The 23,162-nt window shown below is 49.1% G+C and overlaps 1 protein-coding gene across 2 annotated transcripts in view; it reads right to left on the reverse strand.

Moving 5' to 3' along the window:
• The window catches only part of DAAM2 (dishevelled associated activator of morphogenesis 2), a 104,944-nt gene extending 83,114 nt beyond the window's left edge, over nucleotides 1-21,830 (reverse strand). The window contains exon 1 of one of the 2 annotated variants that reach the window (XM_076003380.1): nucleotides 21,718-21,830. The gene's annotated coding sequence lies outside the window, so the exon portion shown is untranslated. The other variant, XM_076003381.1, reaches the window with a different exon arrangement.
• Between the last annotated feature and the right edge of the window lie 1,332 nt (nucleotides 21,831-23,162).

The raw sequence follows: 23,162 nt of genomic DNA on the forward strand, positions 1-23,162 counted from the left end.
ATGCCAAGCACTGTTTACGTACATAACAGGCACAGTCTCACTGAATGCTCACAGCTGCCCCATGGGTGACACCACTGTCATCCCATATTAGGGATAAAAGCTCTGAGGCAGAAGGAATTTAAGCCACTCTCTCGGGGACACCCATACAATGCGTGAGCCTTAGAGGCAGAACAGAAATCCAAGTGGTCTGGCTCCAGAGCCTCCCTTCTTAACTTCTGGGCCACCCTGCTTGTGACCAAGGGGTAATTAATAATCTTAACTAATTGGATGGAAAGAGGAAGTCAGAGCTGGAGGTGACGTGAAAAATGTTAAGAACCACCTCCGACTTTGGAATGTCTAGACCAGCGGTTCTCAGACTGCAGTGTGCACCAGCGTCACCATGAGAGCTGACAAAGCACACGCGGCGAGGCTGTCCACCCCTGGCCCTGCCACCAGACTTTGATTCAGGAGTCTGGGGCAGGGCTCAAGGATTTATACTGCTAACAGGTTCCCCGGTGATGCTGATATTGCTGGCCTGAGGTCCCACAATCTGAGAGCCACCGCCTTTTGCTTGTGGGGGTGAGATTCAGCTCATTTATTCTGAATCTCAAAATAACAGGGTTCCTCAGGTGACACCTGGCCCCAGCATCAATCACTGAGTACCTTTGAAGTGCAGCTGGCTGATACTGAAGAGAGCAGGAGAAGGGAAAGATAAGTGTCAAGGGAAATTCAGCCTGGAAGACTTCCTGGAGGAAGAGCCACGTGGTGAGAAGTGACAGTGCGATCGCTGATTTCCTCAAATCTGCCAAGGTCAAAGGCAGGGCTTGCTTTGTTGCTGCTCACAACCCATGCAGGAGCTGGGATGCTGAACTCTAGATCTTCTTTATCCTCCATCGTTTAATAGATCTTCCATCCCAAGGAGTGTTATCCGGTGTTTTAGGGCCCAATCCCCCAGTTCTGAGCTTTCTCTCTACCAAACCATGCTTGTCCCCTTTCTGTACCTAACTCAAGACTTCCCTCCTCATTTACATTTGAAAAGTCGGTAACACTAAGCAGGGGATAGAACCAGAATGCAAAACTGTCTAACATCTGCACACACAATATGCACTCAGCCATGCTTTAAAAATGTGTGCAGTGAGAAAAGACTGGGAACGTTAATTGCCAAGCGTTAACTGAACTGGGGAGGCACGCTCCCCAAGTGTGGTGTGTGACCAGCTGGGAAACTAGGGGTGTGGGGCACGGGGAGGGACAGAAAGATCCAAACCCCTTCCAAGTCCCCAGCGTTAGGCTTACAAACTAATTTTAATTTTGTCTTCTGCTTCTATGTATTTTCTACAATAAACCTGCATTTCTTTTACAATAAAGGGGGGGGAAATGTTTTCTTTTTTTTTTTTAACTTCATATCCTTCCAAAGCTTTTCTTGATTCTGATCCACTCCACAGGCACTCTGCTCACTCCACTCACGTGCTTCCTCTTGGCTCTCGTCCTCTGTTTCCAGCCTACGAATTTGCATATGTAGCCACGAGAGGTTGCGTTCTGAACCTTCTCGAGCAGATTTCCTATTCATGTACCTCGGCCCCTCTGGTAAGCGGAGCTGCCCCAACGTGGGAGGAGCCGTTTCCTCCCCACGGAAGAGCAGCCAGGCTCACTGCCTCCCAAAAAGTCTTGGGGGATCCACCCCCACCCCAAAAGCTCACCGGAGGGCTCTTCATGCACAGACCAGGTCATGCAAAAGGAACTGCACAGAAAGTGGCCTGGAAGTGAGAACTATGTGTACACGCACACGTGCACACACACACATGCACACACATGCACACACACCCCAAGCTGTCTCTTCGCTCCTTCTCTATCCAGAGGAAAATGTCATCCCGTTGGTGCCCTCAGATGAACTGGGCAGGCAAGTTCCCCGGTTGTGGTTTGTGAGGGGGTGGGCGGCAGGGGAGGGGAAGTGTCGGGGAGAGCCAATCCACTTCCATCTGGCTCTGAAATCTACACTTATTTTCCTGGACCGGACCAGGATCCCGTTTCCCAATGCGAGGAATCTCGCTCTCTTGGTGACACACACTTTCCCCAAGAATGCTTGGCTTTTCAATGAGGAATTCTTGTAGAGTTGGGATTCTTGGAAACAGGACAAAGACTAATGAATTGCTGGCTCCAGCCTAGGTTTGGAAACCCTCTAGAACTCACAGGGGCAGGGGGAGGAGGGAGGCAGGAAAAGAGGGTGAGGGTGTGTTTGCGGCAAAGCGGAGGGCGGCAGGATCGGGATGCAGAATTGGAATGCTCAAGGCACAAGCACTCCAGAAGCTACCCACTGAGCCCACAGTCAGAAGCCGCTGTCCATTCTGTGCACAGAAGGCTGGCAGGGGTGCGGTGGGGAGGGGGTGGGTACTGAAGAACGCCTGTTGAGGCTATGGGGGTATAACAAAGCAGAAGTCACGTAGTTGATTGCCGAGTTCATCACAAAGGGTGAGGGTTGGGCGCTGTCGGGGCGCAATGCAGAGAGCATGGGTCTCGAGGTCAGGCACACCTTACTTGGAATCCCCTCTGTGCCACCAACTAGCTGTGTGACTTCGGGCAAGTTGCCTAAACTCTCAGAACCTCATTTTCCTAGTCTGTAAAATGGGATAGCAGCCACTTTGCAGACCTGCAGTGAGAATGAGATGTGCTGAAATGTGCGAGGGTGGGCCCAGTGTCTGGCACCTAGTGGGCCCCCCATCAGTGGTGGGGTTGCTTGCAGAACTGGAAGAGCGGGAGTTTACAGAGCCCTTTACAGGAGGTCAGTTGCAGAAGGCCTGACAGCCTTGGGTATGGCCAGGGAGTGGGAAGACCTAACTCCCCAGGGTCGTGCTAGCTGGGCTTAAACTTCCCCCTTACTAGGGTCTTCAGGGACCTTCATGTGTCCTGGCAGGTTTGGGTGGTGCCATCCTACCCCAGCTCCAGCTACTAACCCGCTGTAGCCTCAGCTGCTGAAGTGCAAAGCGTGACTGTGTGGGTTACAGATGGGCCAGGATGAAACCATAAGGATGTTTACAGGAGCCCTGGGCCCCCTGTCTCCTCCAATTCCAAACTGTCAGAAAGTGTACTGGCTTCTCAATCAACACCAGACAAACCGCCCAACCCTGCTGTCCGGGGAACTCTACGAGTTCTTAAGCCATTCTACAGAAAGCAGGGGCTAAGTTGCCACTACCCCCAGCCCACCCCTACCCCCTGCCAAGAGCTCTAGTAACCTGGGCAAGCAGACCACAGCCCCCAGGGTGTTCTCGGTCCAACCGAAAGGCCAAACACAGACATAAAAGACTTGAGAATCCAGAAAAACAAGGGAGAAAGACAAGAGTTTTCTTTCAAAGGAGCTCATATATGCAGAGGGATCATGAGTTGATTTACGGAATCCACATTCCATGGGGTAAATCCGGGGAGACTTTCCAGAGAGGCCGGTGCTGGGCGGGGTCGCCATGTGGTGTTACCCGCAAGCTCTCCCCAGAAGTCCCCTCGTGTACCCTGTGGCCTGACTGAAGGAGAACAGGCACTTTGTCCCGAAATAGTAAATTTATATAACCTCCCGATCGCAGGGATGCTCGGAGTGGCTCTAGTTACAACAACAAGGGTTTAGGAACTGGAGTGCTTGCAATGGCAAAGGCAGAGAAGGAAAACAAAACAAAATCCACATGAGGTTTTCATTTTCTTTAGCCACGTGAGAATGGCCCTGAAGATCCAGCTATAAATACCCAACTGCCACAAGATGGAAAATCGCGTGCACGCACACACACACACACACACACTCGCGTGCACGCGCACACACACCCCACACACATGAAAAGCCCCTTCAAACAGTTTGAGGGCTTAAGAATGCAAATCAATGTTTCTAAGAATATCTGCCTTGAGAAGAGACAGGGCTGGACTGCCCGTGCTAAGTGCCGTGTCCTGAGCCCGCCTCAAGCACATCTGACGGGACGCGGCAAGAGGCTAAGCCCACGGCCATCAGCAGGGTGCCCTGCGGAGCTGCTCCCACGGCACCCGCCAAGCCAAAGCCCACCAGTGGCCACGAACAGGACGGGGGGAAGGGCTAGAGATCAACTCCTCTAGAGCAGCCTGCTGGACCCAGCACATCCTAGACTGGGTTCCCTGCAAGCGGAGCCTGAGACAGAGATTGGCGTGACTGTGATTTATGGAAACCACGCTCTCAGGAGCAACCGGGAAGGGAATAATGGAAACAGGACAGGGCAGGAGAAGGATCCAGCGAGAATGTGCTTTCAGGTGAGGTCTAACTTCAGCCCAGGCCTGGGGGAGCTCTGCAGGCTGCGCTGCACCGACACGTTTGCCCCGCTAGGGAGTTCTGGACTCCTTTCACAGCTAGGAAAGGATGCAGAGGAGAGGCAGCGGGAACAAGTGGGGCATACCTCCCAGGCGCCTCTAGGTGAGAGGGGTCCCAACCCACACAGGTGTGGGCGGTTATTAATAGCTGGAGCACCCACAGCTGGGGATCTGGGCAGGCCACCAACAGCGTCTCCTACACAGGACCTGTGAGCCCAAGTGGCTTGTTGCTTAGAATTTGTATTTTCTATTGATTACAAAGGCTTGTTTTTGCTTTGTTTTGTTTTTGCTTTGTCTGGAATACTTTTAGAATCGACCTGCTGGAGAGAGAAGCAAAGGTTTGATCAATGTGATGCACAATGCTAATGACCTACCTAATATCTGTTCTCTTCTTCTTCCATACTAATAAACCCCTGCTTTTGTATGAGGCAGCAACATGCCCAATTAAACATTTTTCAGCTCTCTGCCCAGCTCCTTGCAGTTTGGGACTCTGTCCCACCCAGACTCCTTACAGTTTGGGACCTCTGCTTAACACAGTGTGGGCCAGTTTCTGGATGGGACTTTCTGGATGGGCTTGTTAAAGAGAGAATTAGCTGGTAGGCATGTTTTGTGCTTTGTCATTTGCTTTCTTCCTGCCTGCAATGTAGATGTGAAGATGGAGGTGATGCAGCCATCTTGTAACCATGAGGCAATGATTACAAAGACAAAAGTCTCATTCTAAGGAAGGCTGAACAGGGATCCAGGGTTCCTGATGGCACTGTGGAACTACCCTACCAACTCTGCACCGTGTCTGCTGGACTCGTTGTGTAAGAAAAATAAAGAACCCTAGTTCAGGGAGCATCTCTACTCAGGTTTCTGTTCCATGAAGCTGTAGCTGATCACAAATTCTAACAGACGCTAACCTCAAAACACTAGTTCTGTGGGAGTATTCCACGAAAAAAAGTCCTTTTAGATAAATAAATTGGGAAGCATTAGTTTAGATGATGTGAAACCAGTTTTTTACTGCAGTGCTTCTCTGAGCATTATGGCTCTGTAGGGGTAAGAGTAGGGGAGATAAAAAAAAGTGTTGCTTAAATTTCTTTAACCACTGAAATTTTTCTTCCCCTAGGAACACCGTGAGAATCTGGCGTTCTATCAAGCACAGCTTGGGAAATGCTAGAATAGGTGACCTCTTCAGATTCCTTTCCCCCGAACATTCCATCATTCCCTACCTAGAGAGGACCCAGCAGAGAGCCAGGTCCATACACAGCCCTGGCATTGAACTTCGATGGGACATACAAGCAAAAGAACTGAGAGGCCTGTGAGGCTGGTCAGAAAAAGGCAATGAGCTAAGTAAATTAAGAGACTCAATGAAGAGCCAAGTGTCCTGGAATTTTGGAGTATTTGCTCCTCTGCTCCCTTTCTGCTCAGCCAAGGCTCTGGCAGTGGCTGTGCCGCTGGGGCCACGGCTCCGGCCAGGCGGCCCCTGCTCCATGGCTTTGGCTGCACAGAGCTCCGGCAATACCGTTCCTTTCCTTTGCCCCTTCAGGTGTGGGAGAGCTAACAGCTTCCCGGTGTTGCTGTTCCCTGGGTGCCTCAACCTCTCCACTCCCTTACCTCTCTGCAAATACTCCTTTCCTTCAGTTCCCCTGGGTTAAACGCTTTTGGGAGTGCCAACTGTGCCCTGCCTGGAGCCTGCCTGGGAGAGGCTACAATGCACATCCTTAGAGCAACCATACTCCCGGGATTTGCTCAAACAAGTCCCCATTTCATGTGATTTTTGCCTTCTTAATTAAGGTGGATGTTATGATGTATAAAATAAGCAGGACGCAGAGAGGGAGGCCACCGCCGTCCCCCGTCTCCAGTGCAAGCGCCATGCCAGCCCGACAGGGGTCCACGCTGCAGAACTGAGAGCTGACGTCCACGGGTGCCGTCAAGGATGGGGGCTGCACAGCAGAGGACGGCGGCACTCAGGGCCAGCACAGAGTGTGTCACTTGGACTGGGCTCAGGCCAGAGTCCAAGGAAGGGGGGCTATAACAAAGAGTTGAGGCACATAAAAGAGCTGGAGCAACTGCATTTCAATCAGGCACCCAGAGAAGGAGTCAGCTTGGCTTCACTGTTAAGTAAAAGAAAGTAAAGCAATTCCCAGTGCCGGGACATTCTCACTTCAGGGCAGGATGTTTGCAAAAGGAACAGTTTGCAAAAGGAACAGGGCTGTCTATTAATGGAAATCAGAAGGCAAGGAGAGCTTCATGGAGAGCAGGCAGTTATGGTGGGAAGAGAGGGATTCTTTTGCCCTGCAGCAATGAGAAATATTTGAGACGGTTGGTCCTATGTCCTTATCAAAAGGGATGTCAGGACAATAGCTGTGATCACGTTCTAGCACTTGCAAGAAATCCCAATAACTCCCAAGGAAGAGGTGGGGGAGAGAAGGATGCAGCAATTTGCCACGTGGGGATGGACCAGAGAGCTGCTGTCTGGTTTCTATTACTATGATGCCATTTTGCATCTCCACCAACATATCAAAATATGAGTCCAACGAATCCACAAATCAGAAAAAGAAATAGGCCAAGATTTTTAGCTCAACCACAGTAATGACCATGTGCATGTGGGATCGAGTGTAGATGTCTGGAGAACAGTCCATACGGAGATGTCACATCCACCTAAAATATCCCAGATGGCCCGGAGCCAATGGAGACTAGCACCCTATTCACTCTTCTGCATGTCTGTTTGCCAGCAGAGAAGATGGATTAGCAGTTTGTGCTCATTTTTTAACATTAACTTTTTTAAAGCTAAAAAACATTTTGGATATCTAAGAAATACAGATAATAATAAACATTTGTAGACCCACTACTCAGTATAAGAAGTAAAATATTACAGATACAAATAGAGCCCTGTGTACCCTCCCTAGTCTTTCTTCCTTACTGCCTTTCCCAGAAGGAGTCACTTCTCTGAATTTCATAGCTGCTCCCACACATGCTTTTATGCTTTAATTCCACATGTGAATATTTGTAAATAAAAGAGAGCATTATTTTGCATGATTTCAAACAATATCAATGGCATCCTTCTGCAACTGCCTTTTTCCACTTAATATCGTTTCTGAGATTATACCTCACTAGTACCTATTTTTAATAATGTCTTTCTAGCCCCTTTGTTTTTTTGTTTTGTTTTGTTTTGTTTTTGCTGTACGCCATAGTATTCCATTGTATGTACATATCAAATTATTTAACAAGTATTGTGGTTGGTGAAAGCCATTGGATTACTTCTTAGCTCTTTAAAACCATGCTGTAATGAATATTCCTGGACATATTTCCATTTCATATGTGTTAGAGTTTGTAGACTTACCTAGGAGTGAAATTGCTGGGCAATAGGCTAAGTGCATCTTCAATTTTACTTGATAGCACCAAATTGCCTTTTGAAGTGTTTATATCAATTTAATTTCACCCTTAGTGAATAGGAGTTATCTTTGGCTCTACATCCAATATGATGAGTACGAATTTTTTTTTTTTTTGGTCAGTCTGATGAGTGTGAAATAGAGGCTCCTTGTGATTTTAATTGATGTGTTTTCCTGATTCCAAGCAAGGTTGGGCATCTTTTCATGTTTATGATTCTATAGCATCATTTTAATGTTAGAATGACATTTGCATGCTTTGATAAATGAAAATAATTTTTCTTTTAATTCTTCATTGGAAAACTTGGAGAGGGAAGAAGAGCTGTGAATGGAGGCAGATGGAGGACTTCCTTTTTGCAGACTGGCTTCGAGATCGGGATTTTTTAAATGAGTCATAATGTTAGAGAAGAAGCACAGGAGGCAGAAATTCCAGCAATCCGTGGGCAATGTGGGGAATGCATTTTTTAGGCCTTGTTGACATTGACTAGGAACAGTTCAGAATGTTTTCATTATGCCCTTCACCTGCGAGGCACACACTATGTGGACATCGCCAGTGAACTGAAGGAACCTCGGGGACAATTTGTCCATCTTCCTGCTGTAACGAGCACCATATATTTGCCATCTCAACAGATGAAATTGCTCCTCTGATAACAGAAACCTGGAAGAAGACTCCACAGCCTCCTCATTCTCCCAAACACTCTTAAGTGGAATCTAAATCCCTCAACTCTAAGCGTCTCCCTCTCATAGCATTAATCAGAGGGAATAGCATTCTTCAATTCTAGGTCCTTCCCCCATGACACTGCTGAGTGCCTGGAGGACTCATCTATTTATTCCACGTCCCTGGCACAAGGATGGCGGCAAAATGGATGTGCCACTTTGGAACTACGTGAGGGCAGGGACGGCATGTTATTCAACGTCAAAGTTTCAGGAGGCGTTTGATTTCTATTCCTTAAGGGAAGGAATTTTTTCCATACTGACTTGAATCTTCTTCTCTAAGCTTTACGAAGAGAGGAATGATGGAAATAAACAAGCCCTTCTTGCTCAGGATGTAGAAGACATCTAAAAATACCTTAGGACACCTCTTTTTAATGAAGCCTTCCCTGACCTCCCCCATCTCAAAATGACCCTTCCTCCTTTACCTACTTACTACACCAGCACCACATAGAGCCTGGCATCCAGCTGAAAGACAACTATCTGGCAATGATAATACCAATAAAGATTTATGTCATTCATACTACGTTCCAGGCACTGTGCTGAGTGCTTTACACATATTAATTTGACCCTCATTTGGGAGTAGGTATTATTACCATCATCATTTTTATGAATGAGGAAACTGAGGCTCGGTTTCCAAGGCAACACATCTAGTAAGCAGTGGAATCTGAATGTGGACCCACTAGTGTGACTCTCAGAATCTGCACTAGAAAGCACTGTGCTGTACCAAGGCTACTGCTGGACACACAGAACCCTTTAAACCCTTCTTGCTGATGTTCTAGTGAAAATGCAGCCGAGGGCTTAATAAGAAATTAATTGTCCCTAGCATCCTTATCTCTGACACCCACATCAAATCCTAAGGCCTGAAGAATTTGCTGACTCCTTTATTTGTTAATGAAAGTTCCAGCCACATGGGTTTGCCCACATACACTGTGGCCTCACTTGCAGAGACCTGAGCCCAGGAGCCGGGAGGGAATTTTGCTCCCCGGGATTCACCCACAGGACCCGACTCAGCACACAGCACCCTACACCCGGCAGCTTCGCAAATGTTTGTTGAATGGCCACAACCATTAACCCAAGAATTATACAGCATTTTTCATATACCTTACATCATTCAGACTCACCTCCACCCTGCACCCCTGGTATTACTGTCATTTCCATTTCACGCATGGCTAAAACCAAGGCTCAGACAGGCTCAAAAGCTTATCTAAGGCAGTTCAGCTAATTAGTGGAAGGCTGGAATCCAAACCTTGATCCTGATACCAAATCCCAGGATACCACATCTTTGGTACTAATTAAGTTGATCCCTTTTACTCTTTGTCCTTTGGGTGCGTGTATGCACACATACACGCAAATGTGCACACACACGTGCACACATACACACACGCACACATGCACACATGCACACACATGCACACACGTCCACACATGCACACACGTCCACACATGCACACACATGCACACACGCACACACATGCACAGATGCACACATGCATACACACATGCACACACGCACACACATGCACACACACAATTGACCTCCCTTTTTGGACCAGTGGAATAGCCATCAGCTCCGAAAAATAGGAAAGAATCTCAATTAAGCTCTTGTTCTATGAACTATGAATGAATGAATAAGTGAATGAACAAACACGTGGATCAATGATATAGGCAGTCATCAAGTATTCCCTGAGTGCTAACTCTGTGTCTGCTACCAGGCTAGGTGCTGCAGATACCGCAGTGACTAAGGCACAGTCCTAGCCTTCTTGGTGCTTCCAGTCTGTCGACAGAGGACTCTCGATAATAACTGAATCTGTCAAAGGGAGCTCACCTTGCCAGAGCCTCCTTTGAGCAGGAAATGCTGTGGAAAGGGGAAGAAAAAAGCTAGGCCCTGCCTTACCACGCACAGAGACTGGGACTTACACCACATCAGGGCAAACTCCAGACAGACAGTGTTCTGCAAGAGTTTTAAAAAACATACGGCTCCACCGCCCAGGACAGCGATGCCCACCCAGACGTCCAGAGGGTGCACAGACGTCCCCGCTCACACGGGACAGTTTCAGGTTATGCCTGTCTCCCCCAGTATCCCATCCAGTTAATGTCCCTTTCACTCTTGAGAGTCCTGGTTTAGACAGCAAATTATATGGTCGCCTCTGCCTTCCAGGAAATTCATGACTCTCCAACAGCCCCTGGGCAGGAAAACGATCTGGCTTCCCAAGGTCACCGAGTTGCCTGTGTCTGCTCCTTTTTATAGGGCTTCTCCTCACAGCCCCCGCAGGTTCTAGGGGGACAGCCCCCAACTCCACAGCTATTTCCCTCCCCCCCAGTGTTAGCACTGAAGCCAAAATGAGTCACCATGGCCCAAAATGTATGAGTTTCAGATTCCCTGTTTTACATCTTGACCCTGACAGTGTCTGCCTATCTGCTCTTAGGCAAGTCATTCAAGTTTCGTCCTGTGAGCCTCAATCTCCCCATCTGTAGAGAAGGGGCGATGATACCCATCTCATGGGATTGCGGTGAGGATTTGGTGACGTGGTATAGGGGAAAACACCTTGTGCAGTGCCTGGCGTAGAGGCCTGCCCCGCCCCCGCCAGCAGACTTTCTAGAACTCGTGAACTCTCGGAAAGGAGACAGAGGATGTTAACGTCTCAGGAACCCCCGAACACGACCCGGCCTCAAGCCTCTGCACTACCGAGCTGGAACTGCTTCTTCATCCTTCAAGAATATGCAAAGCATGGCACAACCCTTTCATAAGACTTTGGCCACACACCCTAACGCTGAACATGTGCATTCCTGATGATCCAACAATCCTGCTCCCAGGAACGTACCAACAGAAATGCATTCATGTGTTCACCCAAGAGCGCACAAACGTTCACAGCAAGCCTATTCACAACAGCTCCAAACTGGGAAACCACCCAAATGCCCATCCACAGAAGAATGGATAAAGTGTGTTATAGTCACATAATGGAATACTATGCACCGATGAGAATGAATGAGCTACGTACACAGCAACATAATATGAGCAAAAGCCAGACACAAATGAGCGCCCACTGTATGAATCCATTCACGTGATGTTCAAGAGAAGGCAAAACTAATCTATGGTATTAGATGGATGACGGGCGGGTAGAAACCGGAAGGGGACAAGAGGAGGTTTTGGGGAGGGGGGTTGGTGGGGGGAGGGGGCTTGAAGTGCTCTGTTTCTGGATACGGGTGCATTCAGTTTGAGAAAATCCATTTAGCTGTATAAACTGTCTAGTTTTATGAATTATGTTGGACTTCAGTAAAATTAAAAGAAAAGTTTTAAATGGTAAATATATTTATTTGGGAGAGAGTTGAGTAGAGTAAGCAGGCAACAGACAGTTAGCAAAAGGCAGTGGGATACATTGTTTAGTTTATGTTTGTTGAGCCCCAGCTCCGTGCCAGATGCCGGGGAAACAGAGCTAATGAGACTTGTCCCTGTTCTCCATCATCTTCATCACCTTCTTCATCCTCGATAACATTTCTTAGAACTCACTATGTGCCAGGCATGGTTTCGAGTGCCTTTTATTCCTTCTTTACTTTCCCCCTCTTTTTTGTAACCAAATAATTCTTCATAAGAATCCATTTTACAGATGAGGAGAGTAAGGCACAGAGAGATGAAGTAACTCGTGCAAGGTCACACAGCCAGCAGGAAGCGGAGCCGGAATCTGGACCTCGGCCAGCTGAATCCAAGGCCTGAGCTCTGAAAAACAACTTTACCTGGCTTCCCACAGCTGAGACACGTGGTCTGTCTATCAGCTGTCAGCCTCGGCTTCCATTTACAGAGCCATGGACGTCGGTCACATGTCCTCCGTTCAGGGCAAAGGTGATGGTAAATTACAGACTTCGTGTCCTGGAAGGGCAGAGCAGTTCCTACCTCTGTCTCTGGGCAGCTGCCAGGCATGACAATGCCTCACGGTGGGGAACAGACTGATCAACACACGGATGGGGATTTACCATAAAAAGAAACACAGAGTTAAAATGGCTTGATCCTTCCACGGCCCACAGTCCACAAAGCTCTGCATTTGTTTCCATGTAACTTCAAAGCTGCCTCTGGCACTGTGGACATATTGACGCACCTCCCCACCGACCTGGACTCACCTTCTCCCCTCCCTGCCCTGGGCTAGGGAACCTGGCGGGGGGGAGGGGGGGCTGTGGTATCTGGGAGTTGTTGACACTGACCCCTGACCCCCGGGAGTGTGGTCAGACGCTGAGCTGGGAGTCCGGACCCTGGAGCCGTCACTGGACTCATCACTAGGCATGCTTTGCTGCAGCGTTTGGGCAGGACAACAGGCGGAGGTGACCTGAGCGGCCTGTGCTTAGGACGAAGAACAAGAAACAAGCACCACAGGAGGAATCAGGTTTGGCAGAGCCCCATGCAGCCACGACGTGAATACCTAGGCAGGCAGGGAGGTGGCTCCCAGTGGGCCAGCGGCGTCCCCTGAGACCGCCTTTATCTTGCAGAAGCACAGGTAAGGCAGAGAGGAACTCCCAAAGGTCACCTCGTGGAGCCCCCTGTCTCCAGGCAGGACGGCCACAGAGCCATCTGATTACGCTTCTACCCAGCTACACCTATATCCCTCAGAGTAGCATGGGCGGGGAGGGACAAATGCAAATTTGGCAATAAAAATCAAGACATTTGCTCAGTCTGCCCAGTTATGACACAACTCTATCTGTAGAGAAATCAGTTGGGTGTCGCCTAGAAAGCACACAAAATAAAGCAAAGGGGAAAAAATGTGCTTTCATATTCTGACATAGCTACCAACAATGACCTAGACAATCATGGACTCCTCCAAAATGATTTCATATAAAATAGTTAAAACTTGTGCAGTTGCACCAGGCAGTGTGCCGATTTAACTGTCTCAATGACCCTAGGAGGAAAGGAATGTTATCTCCATTTCGCAGATAAGAAAACTGAAGCACAGACGAGGCTCATAACTTGTTGGGCAAGTTACTGCAGAGCAAGGCAGGTAGGGTTTCCTGCAGGCGGACTCTGAGATGGAGCAGGGTGGGCAGGCGGCTTGTTAGGAGGGGCTCTCGCAACCACAGCCGGGGCTGTGGGGAAGGGGGGGAGGGAGCTGTGGTGCAGCTTCAGCTGAGCCCCAGCCAACCCCATGAGGAGCCCTGGAGCCAGGATGTCCTCTAAAACGGTCCCACTTTGGGGAAGAGGGGCCAGGCCTTCATAGTCCCCCAGTCACTGGGTTACAGGGAAACCCACGAAGGGGCATGGGCAGGAGTGACAGGCAAGGCAAGTCTCTTCAGCCAAGGTCATTCCAAGCAGGGCTGACCATGGGCAGCAGCCCCTGCAGCTGGGGACTCAGTCCAGCATGGTGGTCAGGGGGCCCAGACCAGTGTCCACTACACAGGGGCTCAGATCCAACCAGACAATCTGACCGTAGAGTCCACGTGCTTGGCCATTATAGTACACTGCCCGATTGCTCCACCAGGACCATTCTCCGCTCCAAGTCATCAGCCTGCTGCATTCCTGCATGTTCAGGAACAAGGAGATCCAAGGGGGCAAGGCCAACTCTGATGAGCAAGAAGGCGGCCAGGGGGCAAAACGGGGCCACACATACCATGTAGTCACACCCCAGGGTGGTCACCAGGCTGTGTATGTCACCCACTCAGCCTGAGTGCCAAACTGCCAAACCAAAGCTTTCCTGGGTGATGGATGATTCTTGAACTGGCAGATTCATGGACCCAAATTAGTGATCACCCTGGATGGTACCATATTTAATAACTGGCTGATGAAAAAAGTGAATGCCCCAGCAAGAATGACATGACCTCAAATCTGTACAGCTGTGTGTATATCTAGGCATAAAGAAATCAGAAAAAATAAAAATAAGTTAGATCCAGTGTAGGGGTGACCTTGACTTATGGTCAAGGGGAAGAAAAGTATGCTGCAGAGTAACACACACAGGAAGATTCAATTTCAGTGAAAAACAAGCAAGACTCCTCCATACTTGCATGCACACCTGTAGGTATTTGTATGAATGAATGAAAAGTTAAAAAAGGAAATATTACTAAGCCAGTAACATGAATTACCAGGGTGTGTGTGGGGGGTAGATACATAATTAGTTTTCTATTTGTCTTTGTGTATCCTGCATGATACTGATTTGCTTGCTTAATCAAGGAAGAATTACTTTCATAATATGAAGAAATCAAGTAGAGAACACATTTTTAAAATGGCCTGCCTAGCGCCATGTGCGTAGTGGGCGCCCGTATGAAAATACTATTTCATTCCCCCTCCTCCTTCCTTTCCGAACTGTTCATTTAGGGATGATCAAAATAAACATATAATTTAAGGTGAAGAGTTTTCTCTGCCCTCTCCAACCATTTGAACAGAACTTCATTTTAACATTATTCCACACAAAATACTCATCTACCGCCAAAATAAATCTGCCACTAAAATCTTGCCATACATTCTGTAGTCAAATAACAAAGCTGTGAATTATCTACTGTGTGGTATTATTTGTGACCAAGCTTCTATTACGGTGCTAACGAAAGCTGATCATACCAAGCCAATTATCTTGGCACACATACATGAAAAGCTCAGAGAAGCCAAAACCCAACTTTTCACCACATCTGCTGATGAGAAATCAGGGAGTTTGTTTTAAGTTTCTTCCATCCATCCCTGTCCCTGGCTACCCCATAGAAGAAGTGTTCTAGAGGGTAGGAGCCACCACAGAATGGCGGGATGAGGACACAAAGCATCCACACTGTCTATTAACTGGGTAGCCCTTACCCATCTGGTTGGTTATGGCCACTTGCTCTTGCAATCCCATCAGCACCTAGGCAAGGCCTATTCATGCCTCAAGGGTTAACTCAGATCTGATTGCATTGGATCAAGGGTCTAAGTGACACTGTTTGCTAGCAGGTGTGGATTCTACAAGAGAATTTGATTTTCATGAGCTGCAAGCATGTAGAAGGAGACTTTTACATGAAGGAGACTTAGTCCTTCCTTGACTCTAATGCAGATGTTATGACAGAGCTGTGTGCGGGGCTCCTGGGAGTGAGGAGGACAAGGGAGCTGTAGGGAGCCTTGCAAAGGGGACACCTGAGTCGGCCATGGAGGACGAGTAGACCAGGAAGGTAAGGATGGGAGAAAGGTCTTCCAGGTAGGTAGAGAGAACTACCAACATGGGTACAGAGGTGGGATGTTCTTGAGACTACTGCAATAAAACGGAACTTAGCCCTCGAGCAATGGTGGGGATTGGCAGTTGGCTCAGCAACTGGCCACACAGGAGCACGGCACTCACACATCCTGGGGCCCCACCTGTGTTGTCTTAAAAGGACACCCTTTATCTCAGAAATCTCACAGTAGTCTTTCTTCATCACACCGGCTTACTGACTGCTTCTTCTTTCCTGCCACACCTCTTGCTCTGTCTCATGATACTGGATTTAGGTCTTGACTTTAGCCTGGTTAGCTTTCCCTCTGTGTGGCCAATTGCCAGTAACTAGCACAGCCACCACAGCAGTAGCTAGTGTTTGCTGACCGCTTACTGTCAGTCAAGGGCTGACGACCCTCACGACCATCCCGAGGGAGGTGTTATATTATTTTATTATTATCCCCACTTTTCAGATGAGAAAGCCGATAATCAGAGAGGTGAAATAATTTGCGAGATCTCACAATAGGTAAGTGGTCCAGGAATCATACACAGGTTTGTCTGGTTCTAGAACCTGCATTCTTGAAGACCATGCTGTATGACCTTCCCTAAGCTACCACACTCTCTGGGTGCGTGTCGGAAATCTAAAGTGGGAGCCAGGAAAGCTTCTGTATAAAGGGCCAGATCGTAAAACTTTTAGCTTTGTAGCCCATACGGTCTCTGTCATACCTACTCAACTGTGCCATTGTAGCATGAAAGCAGCCATAGACAATACATAAATGATGGGTGTGGCTGTGTTCCAGTAAAAACTTTATAAAATAAGGTGACAGCCTGGATTTGGCTGTCGAAACTGCCAACTCTTAATCTACAGTAGTGTGTTCATTCATTTAGCCAGTGTTTATTGAGCATCTACTTTGTGCCTGGCACAGTTCTAGGATCTGGGGATACAGCGAAAACTACGCAAACCCCCCACCCTCATGAGGCTTAAATTCTAGCAAAGTCATGGCTGTTTGTTTTGCCCATGCCTGGTACCCTGGGTCCTAACTATAGTGCTTTTCACTCCTCTCTTAGACCAGCGGTGCTCAACTTAGACTTCAGATCACCTGGGGAGCTTTAGACCTCTCAACGCCTGGGCTCCATCTCCCAGAGATTCTAATTTAATTGGTTTGAAGTGGGCCCAGGTTGTGATACTTTTGTGAGATCTTCATGTGGTTCTGACATGCAGCCGGGGTTGAGACCCAGCACTTGGATAGCTGTTTGCTTTCTGTTTCTTCCGCTTACTTGCTATGTGAAATAGGATGGGTCTTTTAAGCCTTCAGAGCTTGGCCTGTAAAATGTAGTCAATACCAACCTCATATGATTGTTGTGACATTCAAAGGGGATTGTTGTGATATTCAAATGTAAGGTACTGTCATCATTGTGCCATTATTCTTAGGTGTTAATGTTAGGTACTACCTCAGTGATTCCTATCCTTAGTTTCTGACCCAAGACAGTGTTTGGGATTTTTTAAAACAAGCTCTATAGAGAGGGAGCGCATTAATAACCCAAGTTCGTGGGTGAGTGAGCTGGTGGCCTTTCCTTTCTTCCAGTAGAGGGTTTCGTGTGGCTGCCGTGGGCTTGGCGTAAGGACCACTGTTCTGTGCCCTGCTTTTGCATGAAGTGTCTCCACCTCCAGGCTGAAATATCTGACCTTTGAGCACAACTGTCAAGCCTCAAATAAGTGGCTTATTTACTTTGACTTGCGGACACATGTCCAAACCTATGTACTTGCGTGACGTAGAACTGGAGAGGGCAAAGGCATTAATACTTTGCTAAGCACTGCGCTGTTTTCTGGGTCCTTCCCATATGTCATTTCGTCTCATTTTCACAACAACCCTGAGATGTGAGATTAGTTACTGTCCTCGGTTGGCAGATGAAGAGGACTCAGAGAGGCTGAGAACCTTGTGACCTGCTGTTGCCAAAACTCGAATCTCAGTCTACTTGATTCTAAAGCTCTTTCCATGGAAGCATGGGCATCCTACAATAATTCCACTCCTCTTTGGCCAGGATTTAAAGAAACATCGAACTGCCCCAGTCCATGTTTCTCAGGGTTTTCTTGAGGGGGAACTCAGAAAGAAACCCACAGCACGTGCTGCTGACCATAGTCTGATAAGCCTTGGGCAGCACTAGCATAGTGAATCAGGCTCAGAGAAAAGGCACTTCCTCCCTCTGCTGCCTCTTGGCTGTACAGTTTTAGAACCTCATAATGAAACAAAAAAACAAACAAACCAAAAAATGTGAGGAGAGAGTTAGAGAAATAGATGCTGCCAGGAGGGAGGAATTCTCTGACCCCCAATCTGGGCCATCTCAAGAGAAGTTGGCCACTGGCTGAGCCTCTTAAAAGCTTAAAAGTCATCCCAGGCCATGGTTAAAGAGCGAGCTTGGACAAAACAAAAACAAATATGATCTTCAAAGTCTTAAATGTCAACTTGAAGGATAACTTAGAACCTCTGGGACGGGCCAAGAGGACCTGCAGCTGCTCCCGCCAGCATCAGATGCTCCTTCTTTCCTTTAGAGCAGCCACTTCCCGGAGAACATATCGACCGGGGTTCAGCGGGCAGCCTCCTACCTCGTACCCCCTGGAGATGTTTACGATGGCTAAAGCTTCCATTCCTCACAACCCACACATTCTCCATGACTCTGACCTGAGCAGCAGGGACAAAAAGAAGCTGCCTAACCAACCTCTGACCTCAGGCTTGTCCTTCAAGATCCAGTTGGTTCTTGACCCTCCTAGCCCACCATACATACACTACCTGCTCCCTGCCCTTCCCCCTCCCCAGAGAGCACAAGCAAAAGAGTGACTTCTAGGCTAGACATCCAGAGTGCCTGGTGCCTCCCCCCTACCCTCAGGATAATGGACCAGGCATGCTCATGGACAATCCTCACTGGTCACCTTTTCTAGAGGGAGGAAGCAAGAGTGACCTGAGCCCTAGAAACTCTAACTACTGGCCTTCAATCATGGAAAATATGTAGCTAGATTTAGGGAGAGGTCTTCCCATCCTAGCTCCTGATGGTGGGAAAACTGGAAAATAAAAAGATGACATTCCATTTGTTAGGAGTCTATAATATTCCTAGCTCTGTTCTTAGTCCTTTTGCACAAACGTTACTTTTGTAATGACTTGGTGAGATAGACACTCTCCTCATTTTACAGATGAGGAAGCCAAAGCTCAGAAGGAATAAGCAATGTATCCCAGGTTACTCATTCATATATAGGTCACAGTTCTCTCTTTCTCTCTCAGGGGAGCTGCCCTGGAGCCTGCACTCTTTCCACTGTGTCGGGCTGCCTTCGAAGTCCAGGGCTGAATGACACAGTATCCCTGACACAGAGTCTCTGGCTGAGAGACCTAGAGGGTCATCTGCTATCAAAGTCAAGGACATCTTCCAAGTTGTTCTTTCTACCATGTGTGTTCGCCCTTTGCATTTTCAAGAAAGCATGAGAATGCATCCTCTCCAACTAATCTAATCTCAGAGGTGACCAGAGAGCTGGCCAGACGCTTAGGCTGATAGAAGCAGCGGTGAGAAGGCTTCAGTGTCAGCCTAAGCATCCGTGCCTGGGAATTCATTGCAGGCTTGGGGTTTGTGAAATGTCTCCTAGAGCAATCCCAGAAGGGTCAGGATTCCACTGGCCCTCCAGAGAAACCCCACACGTTGAAAGAGCTGAAAGGCCAGCTGTCACCTGCTGCCCTCCTTGAGGAGTCCTGTGCTGGACAAGGGTATTTCTAGGAATCCTGGTCAGATGGTCTCCTCTGTCCCTGGATATTTAGTCTTCTACTTTTAAATGATGGGAATGAGTGAGAACATTTAAACTGGCTACTTCCATTGGCCCCACTAAAATCAAAGAAGAAACTTCCTCATCATTCAGCCTCCCTATGCCTTCCCAACCACCCGTGCTTACCCTTTGTCTTCATCCTTTACCCCTGCACCCAGGGCTACTATTCAGTAATAGGGAGAGTTTAACCTGTTCTGTGTCAAAAACTTTGGAGGCAGGGAGTTGGGAAGAAGGACTGGGGAGAGAACATATTCTCACAGAAGGCAGTAGCATTTCAACCTCCTCCACAGCCACCAAAAGCAACATCACTCCCAGGCCTTCCTATTATTGGTCCTGCACTCACTGTCTCCACCTTCTTGAGCCCCTGACTTGCTAAGTTCTCATGCCCAGGAGAATTTTCTCTCCTCTTTTTGTCCTGATGGGGGCACAAGTATTCCCTCAGCATCCGAGGATCTGGAGGAAAAGGTCCGGAAAACTCAGCCAGGAGTTAGGAGCCAGAGTGTGCAACTACCAGGGAGCTAAGACAATAATAGCACAGTTGTTTTCTTAAAGGAAGAAATGGGGGTGAGACGCAGTTCCCAGCACAGATGAAGAAATGCACCATTTATACTTCCATGCCTGAGGCCATGGCTGCCCATCACCACACAGTCACGTATGTGAAAACACGCGCTCAGTGCGCGTCTCCCGGCGAGCCAGCCACCCCTGCTTACGTGTAACCTTGTTTACACTGCCCACAGGACTACCTCCTTCTCCTTCATCACACTTCAGACGACAACGCACTCCTGAAGTCATTAAAGGAGTCTATTTCTGACATCGCTGCCTGCTCAATCTTTTATGGCACTTCCCTAGAGGTCAATTTGTAAAATTTCTAAAATCTTTCTCAAATCTCAACTTCCTGTGAGTCTGTTTTTACATCCAGATTTCCTCCCTGTCCCCTCATTCTCTCATTTTTTTCTAGGGCATAGGGAGAATCCAGTAATCTTCCTCCCACCCAAACACTGGAGGTTGGCTCTATTGCAAAATGCAAAACCAGAGACCTGGCTAGAGCAAAGCTAAAAATTCTGCCTGGCTGTGGTCACTCTGTTGGTGGGACCCAGCTATTGACATGCAGTACCCTGAGCTGTGCAATCCAGGGTTGAGGGACAGACCCACACAGCCCTACAGCCCCTTTCCTCCCACCCTCAGTGGAGCAAACTTTCCCCTCTGAGTCCTAGGGAAAATCCAAAACCCCTTCTTTGGATGATGGCTTTTCAGAGAAATCCAAGAAACTAAAAGCAAAACTTGGAAGGGGAAAAACACAAAACTTAAAATTTTTGCTTTCATTCCCATATAGGCTTCAAGGAAAACCTATGGGGACTTTTTCCTGGAAAGGTGTGATTTTCCTTCCCACCCCACTCAGAAACTTTCCAAATCCACCACAGAATCGGCAGAGAAGTGGCCAAAGCAGAGAGAGAAGAGTTAAATCAAGCCCAGACCTCAGCAATCTGTGTTCAATTTTGATAAAAATCTCTCTCCCTCTCCCCCACCGCCCCCCTTCCTCCACCCCACAGCTCAGACACGTCTCTTTATGTTATGAGCTTGCATCTTGTTGGGGGCACCGCGCGCACTCCCAGAGAACCTGGCGGGACCCCACCTCGGCCATGTGGCAGAAACACCCGTCCTACTGCCGAGGCAGGGCTGGACATAGGGCCACAGCGTCCTAGCCACCTCCACCTCCACTTCCTCCTCCTCCACTTTACAAAATTACCTGCCTCCAGGCCAGATCCCTCCTTCCCTGGTTGAGTCAGGGTCCCCACGCCTGGTGAGGTCAGGACAGGGGGCTGCGGCGGGCCGCAGGTGCTGAGAGCCCCAGCGTCGGTCGGGACCCCTTTCCCGGGATGCTCCTTCCCTGGCCCAAAGTCCCGCTGCGCCGCTGAGAACAAGGACCTCACCGCTGCCGCTGCCCGGCCCGCTGGCCAGAGGCCAGGCCTGCAAGTGGGAGCTGGGGCTTGCACAGACTCCAGCCCGCCCGAGTGAAGGCACAAGCAGAACCGCCGGGAAAAGCCACCACTAAAAAGTTGTCAGTTTAAGGGATACCTTCTAAGTCTGTCCACTTGTGACAACAAGGAGTCAGATTTCAAAGCCACAAAAAAAAAAAAAAATTTTTTTTTCAGTCTTCCAAAGACATTTCCTGCGTCGGGATGTGCCAGTGCAGACACACACGCGCGCAAACACACGCAATCACACCCACCCACACGCACAGGCCCCGGGAGCCCACTCCAGCGCCAGCGGCTCCCGCGGACACTTCAGAGGAACAAAACAGCAGCCTGCGGGGCTGCCGCCGTCCCGCCCCGCCGCGCGCCGGGAGAAGGCAGGGGAAGGCAGAGGGAGCGCGGCCCGCGCCGCCCGCACAGCGCGCCGCCGCCGCCGCACTTACTCGCGCCCGTCCGCGCCCGTCCGCGCCCGCCGCTCGCCGCCCGCCGCGCTCTGCCGGCCGGAGCAGCGCCCGCTCCCCTCCAGGCCGGCCTCGCGCCGCCCGCCCGCCCCGCTCTGACGTCAGGCGCCTTGGAGCGGGATATTTATGGCAAGGATACTCTGAATTTTCCCTAGGTAGCGTTCGGATTGCAGCTCCCTGGGATTTGTGAGTTTCACACTCGGAGCCCGGCGGCGGGGCCAGGGTGCACACAGTGGGGGCGGCTGCTCCCCACGCTGGCGGGAGCCTCCTCGGCGCTCCCTGGGCTCGGGGAGCACGTGCGGGTCAAGGAGGCAGAAGTGGCCACCTGGGCAGGGGGACCCTCCTCCGCTTCTCCTCCGGGAGACCGAGAGAGGCGGTTGCTGGGGGAGTCCCGGCGCTGCGGGGTCCCCTCGCCCTCCCCCCCGCAGTGCCCCTTCGCCGCCCCCGGATGGTCGGTCCAGGGAGGTGCTGGGCAAGAAGGCAGAGAAATCAGGCACAACAGAACAGCTAATTAGGAGTGCTGGTCCACGCCCTGACAACTTTTCCATTTCTTTTCTGGGAGAGTGTGTGTGTGTGTGTGTGTGTGTGTGTGTGTGTGTGTGTGGTTTATTTTTATTAAATTATGTTCCACACTCCCTGCCTCTGTATAGCTTTCCTAACTCGGTGCCAGTCAATTCATCTTACTCCATTGCTTATATACATAGTGTGAGCAGTTTACAATAGTTCTTATTCATACTTTTAAAAATTGCTTTTAATTTTTTTTTTTTTTTGTAATGTGATCATTGTCTATCTTCTTGACTGGACTGGAAATCACCTTACTCAAGAGCAGCTGTTTCCCCCATGGCTGGCGATGGCCTCAGGGTGAGCCTTTGATCTTATCTATTTCCTATTTTCCCCATATTCCCAGGACTCCCTCTGCAGGTAAATGGTGTCCCCACTGTGCACTGCCCTGCCTAGAGTTCCAGGGTGTTCGGCTCTGGATTCTGATGGCCATCTGTTTCTCCACCTAGCTGAAGGGGCTTAGAGAAATGGCTGGCTAAAGGCCCATCCTTCCAAAGAAAAAGAGAGTGTAATGCATTGTCCTTCATGGTTCCCAAGGATTGGAGAGCAAACTTAAAATGATACACATGAGATGCAAATTACTTATACAGTTGGATAATCTGTTTAGTATTCAACTCCCCATTAATGAGAAGGGGCACAGATAACAGCAAATCATCACTAACACACAACTAGAGTGAACTCCCCATCAGCCCAGACGGAGTAGGAGTGGAGGTGTGTGCGAACCACAGTTACAGCCCAGCAGAGACTCAAACACTTGGAATGTGTTTACCCCTCTGGCAGCAGCTGGTTAGGGCTGATTGTCAGAAGGAGCCAAAGTCCTGGGGTCGGGCCTCTTGGTAGAGGACAGCCATGTTGTTTTGATCCGA

Source organism: Microcebus murinus, chromosome 5 (assembly GCF_040939455.1).
Source record: "Microcebus murinus isolate Inina chromosome 5, M.murinus_Inina_mat1.0, whole genome shotgun sequence".
Lineage (NCBI taxonomy): Eukaryota > Metazoa > Chordata > Mammalia > Primates > Cheirogaleidae > Microcebus > Microcebus murinus.